Raw genomic sequence first — 5056 nt, 5'->3', positions numbered from 1 at the left:
CTGGAAGGACCTACGTCTCTCCACATATGCTTAGAAAGACCTCTCTCAACATTATTAGATGCAGAATGTGCCAGGCACAAAACCTGTTACAAAAGGCAGACCGGTCAGGCTCCTGGGTGGCTCAGTCGGTTAAGTGTTTGCCTTTGGCTTGGGTCACGATCCCAGGGTCCTGGGATTGAGCCCCGCATCCAGCCCTGCATCAGGGTCCCTGCTCAGCGGGGATTCTGCTTCTCCCTCTCCTTCTTCCCTCCCCCGCTTTTGCTCTCTCACAAATAAATAAAATCTTAAAAAAAAGCCAGGGGTGGGGGACGCCTGGCTGGCTCAGTCATTAAGCGCCTGCCTTCGGCTCAGGTCATGATCCCAGAGTCTTGGGATCGAGCCCCATATTGCATCTCCGGCTCCCTGCTCAGCGGGAAGCCTGTTTCTCCCTCTCCCCATCCCCCTGCCTGTGCTCCCTCTCTCACTGTGCCTCTGTCAAGTAAATAATAAATAAAATATTTTTTTTTTAAAGGCAGACTAGGCTCTGTTTGGGGACGATCACATTTAAGCACATGATCTTCAAAACCCCACATATGGTCTGTACTCGTGTTTACCAAGCGCTGGGAAGCACCTCCTTCACCTTCTATGACTTGCCACAGACAGGACAAGGGGCTTCACTCTTGAAGAGCAGTGACTTGTCTGGAATTGGACACCGCACGTTCAGGTGTCTGGAGGCCTGCCGTGCTGTGGACTCAGTGGCTGGATTCATCAGACGCTAAGACCAAAAAGGTCATGAGGTTAGTTGAGGGCCCCCAGATCAAGCTGTAGAGCTGAGCTTCAGTTGAGCTTTGAGCTACTTTTTGACGAAAAGAACCGATTTCACTGAAGTCAATCCAGGTCAGGACAGACCCACTCCTATGAGCAAAAGTTGCTTTGCTTTCTGACTCCACAAGCAGCAGAGAAGGCCAGAGGCCTGCCGTCATGTCAGAACAAGTCATGGAGGCTGGACACCCATGACGAGCTCTCGCCTCAGGACCTGGAGAAGTTCGGGTCACACACCGCCACCCTGCTTGGGCACCCTGGCTTTGGGTCTTCGCACATCCCTCCCCACCCTTCGCAGCCTCCTCGGGGCCTCCTTCAGCTACAGGCTATTGTGTCCTTGCTGCCAGCGTGGCCGGTGAGGAGCCAGGCCTGGAGGAAACAGAGGGTCCTGGCCACAGCACGGCCTGAAGGCCCCCCACGGTCAAGTCCTGACCCCCTCACAGCATAGCTGCGCCTCCACGGCCAACGGAACGGAGGGAGCCCACACCGGCAGGCCATCAGGGACCTGGTTAGCGAAAAGGGGTCCCGCCATGCGGATACAGCCACTCCCTGTGGGGAAGGGTGTTGGGAACCGACGGGGAGGGCCGCAGGGCCCTCTAGGCCCAGGTTCAAGCCACTCGCTCAGGAAAGGGTTCTGAAAACCTCGGGCTCCTCCTGTGTGCTTGGATCAGAGAAGACCCGTCCCTGCCTTCCCGCAGGAAACCTCAGGCCTGTGCGGTTCCGCCCGGAACAAAGATTGGGCGCCACCGCGGCTCTTCAACAAACGCTTGAGCGAGGCGGGCCGGTGCAGGAGCGGCGGGTGTCCAGGGCCAGAGCCTGTCCGGACTCCGGCGTGCGCCGCCCAGGGCTGCTCCCCGAACCCCACTGTGGACCTCCCGTCCTTGCTCCGTCCCGGCGCGCGCAGGGAGGATGGACCAGGCCCGGCCTTCGCTCCGGAGCGCGGGGCTCTGGAAACTGGCCTCCAGGTACCACCGGCGCAAGGGGGTGAAGGCGAGCGTCTCCCCGCAGTGTGGGAGGCTCGGCACGGCCCCCACCCGGACTTCTTTCTCCTCAGGCGTCTGGGCGCCGGCGCGAGCAACGGAGGCCGCGAGAGAGATCCGCCGTCGGGTTTCTCAGACGGAACCAGAGAAGGTCTGGAAGGACAGCTCGGGGCTGGGGCTGGGAGGGGGCCGAGGCGGGGCGGGGGGCAGCGACGGGGAGGCCGAGGGGCTGCAGAGCTGCTGTAGGGCCGTCCGGGAGGCGCGCGGCAGCGGGTGACCTCCAAGAGGGGGGACCGAGCCGCGCGCGCACTCGGGACCTGGCGCCCAGGTGACTGGGGGGGGGAACCCCTCACCTGCGGATTCGCTTTTCGGTTCCCTGTCGGGGAGCGGGTGCCCAGGAGTGGACACTCGGTTCGAGGACCGTTTGCTTTACCCGTGCGAGCAGCGGGCGGCGTGCGCCTTCTCCCGGACTGGGGAAGTGCGGGGGGACAGCAGCCCCGCGCCCTGGCCGTGCGTGCGCTTCTGTGACTTGACCCTGACCCGCCCCGCGGCTGGCGGGTGGGCGGCGGGGGTGGGGGAGGGTGTCGATGGTCCCCGAAGTAACCAGAGGAAAGTGGCTCGTGCTCTCCTGGAGGGGTTCAGGGGATGCACGGCCTGGGTGAGCCGCGACGGTGCGGTGAGACGCCTTCTGGCCGCGCGTCCGCCGGGAGCGGGGCTCAGCGGGAGCCGCCGCGCAGGACGCGGGGCAGGGCTCGGGCAGGGCGCGGGCAGGGCGCGGGCGGGGCGGGCGCAGCCGGGGTAGACCGCAGGGCTACGGTCCCGGCTCGTGCTAAACTGCGGAGACTGGGAAGCATGGGGGGCATGGGGGGCGTTGCAGGCTTCGAGCAGGAAACACGTGCCCTGTGGTCTTCCTTCACGACTCCCCTTGTGTCTTTTCTTTTTTAAAAATGAACAAATACGTGTTCAACTCTCTCGTCGTAGACTTTAAAAGTTTGGTGGGCCCCACCCTGCTCGCTGGCACACACCAGGAGGACTACTCCCCGCCCCGCCTGCGCCCCAGTCTCCGAGAGAGCTGGAAAGGAACCTGGGGTCTGGTTTGCCAAATGCAATCCCTTCCCACCAGAGCTGGTCACGTCTCTTGTCTTAGTGAACACTCGGCCCTTCCCGAAGTCCCCCCTCGGACCCCAGAGAAAGCCTAAGTGCATCTCGCCAGCCTTCTGCTGAGGTGGACTAAAACCCAGGTTGACGTCTAGGCCTTCCTAGGTCACCTCTAGACAAAAGTTTGGTCCTCTACTGGACTCTTGCAGCGGAAAAGAGGGGTACAAAGAACAAAACAAAACACCGGCTGTTTCAGTGGGGGTGAGACTTGAGAGACTGAAAGAAAGGAAAAAGACAAGGGGCCCAATCAGCCTCCAGAGGCTCAGCCAAATGGTCTTTGGCTTCCCAGGTTCTGGGAAGAGGCTGATCATCTGGGGCAAGGGCTACTCCTCTCTGAGCAGACCCCTGCGGAGGGGGAACAGGATTTGTTCGGAAAATCTTGGCCCGGTGAGGCATGGGATAGACTGTGTGACAGGAAAGGGGACTTAATGACAGCACCCAGCAGCACCTGCCTATGGGCCTTTAACTCTGACAGCTTTGTCCGTGAACCAAGGGCATCCCTGCCGAGGGCACAGTGCCCAGGTTAGCTTCCCACAGTCACTCACTCAGGAAAGAGAGAACTTTGGTCAGGTACACTGTTCTGAGGGACTGCTGTCTGTTCACAGTGTCCGCTTGCAGGACGGCCTTGGAGGTCTGCCTGCCCACACCAGTTATCGCCCAAGTACAGAGCTTGAGGCTAGAACAGTGTAAAGAGAAGGGGTGTTCAGCCCAGGAGAGAACCTTAATAGTGTATCAGGGGCACGTGTCCAAGCCGTCCACATCCATGTGTGATATGATCTCTCTCCCCACAGTGGCTTCCCTGAACTGTCCAGGTGACTCTCTGTTTTATAGCTGCCTTGACGTTAAGTATGGTAGTCACGGAATATTTCCAATCCTGAAAAATTGACAAGCGCCTTATAAGCTTTTCATTATTGAGATAGGAACTCTTCAGTGGGTAATCAGTAATGGATAAAGCTGTAACTTAACATCAGTTTAGTTTTTGTGACTTGACCTTATCGGGCAAAATTAAAATGACCAATGAATAATGTATCAGAGTGTAATTTAAAGCTCCAAGTATGTGTTCAGACAAATATTCCAAGAATGCAAGTAAGGTATATTTCTCAGATAAATGACAGTAGGGGCATCGCATACACGGAAATTCTCCGTTCTCAGGTTTCCTGAAGCCCAGCGCGCGGTCATCAATCATTCATTGGGGTCGGTCCTTCCGTCAACGGCAGGTCTGAGGACGCCGAAGCGAGCCCTTGGCTAATCCTTCCTGCCAAGGGGATCCTGGGGTGAGAGAGGACAACTGGACAGTCAGCCACATGTGCGAGTGCCCATACCTAACTCCCCCATGCCCCTCTCCGAGCGCGGTGTGCGCGTGCGCTCCCCCTCCAGACGCAGACCGAAAGCTTCCCAAAAGGAAATGCAAATCGGGCATAACGTTTAGCGCAATCCAGAGTTTCCAATAGAAGAGTAGCTCGAATCGTGGCCTAATGGCTCAAGGTGGCTCTCTAAATGCCCAATGAAGCCGCTCCTTGGCTGTTTAATAAGTCAGAGACAACAGCAGCAAGAAGACCAGCCTTCTCCTCCAGCGGCGCGGCCCAGAGGCTTCCCAACTTGGGCTGCGAATCCCGGCGTGGCTCCCCGCTGCGCGCCCTGGGAAGCGCCGGGAGGCTCTCGGCCGGACTCGGTTCCCCCGGGCTTCCCAGCGCAGGGGCTGTGCCGGCAGACGGGAAGGGAGCCTGGAAACTGGGTCCGGGTGGGCACGAGTGCGTTGCTGGGGCGCAGGCGTGCGGCGGAGGTGGGCGAGGACGCGAACCCACTTCCACGCTCAGACCCCCCATCTCGGTTGCTGCCCCGGGAGGACCCAGACGCTCGCGCGCAGCCGAACGCCGCGCAGCACCGGCTCCAGCGCGAGGGGGGCCGTGCGGCGCGTGAGAACCGCCGGGGTGCGTGGCCCCGGTCTGCGCGTGCCCAGCGTCGGGGCGCAGCTCCTCTCCTCGCGGCTTCCCCTCCCACTCGCCGTCTCGCATCTCCTCCCTCCTGCACACCCCCGCCCCCGGGGCCGCGAGGCTCCCTGCCCGCACCGGCCGGAGAGCGCACAAAGCGGCGGGTGGGGGGAGGCTCCGCGGGCG

This window comes from Meles meles, chromosome 2 (genome assembly GCF_922984935.1).
Source record: "Meles meles chromosome 2, mMelMel3.1 paternal haplotype, whole genome shotgun sequence".
NCBI classification, from domain to species: Eukaryota; Metazoa; Chordata; class Mammalia; order Carnivora; family Mustelidae; genus Meles; species Meles meles.
The sequence above is the reverse complement of the archived record's forward strand: the minus strand, read 5'-3'. Positions refer to the sequence as shown.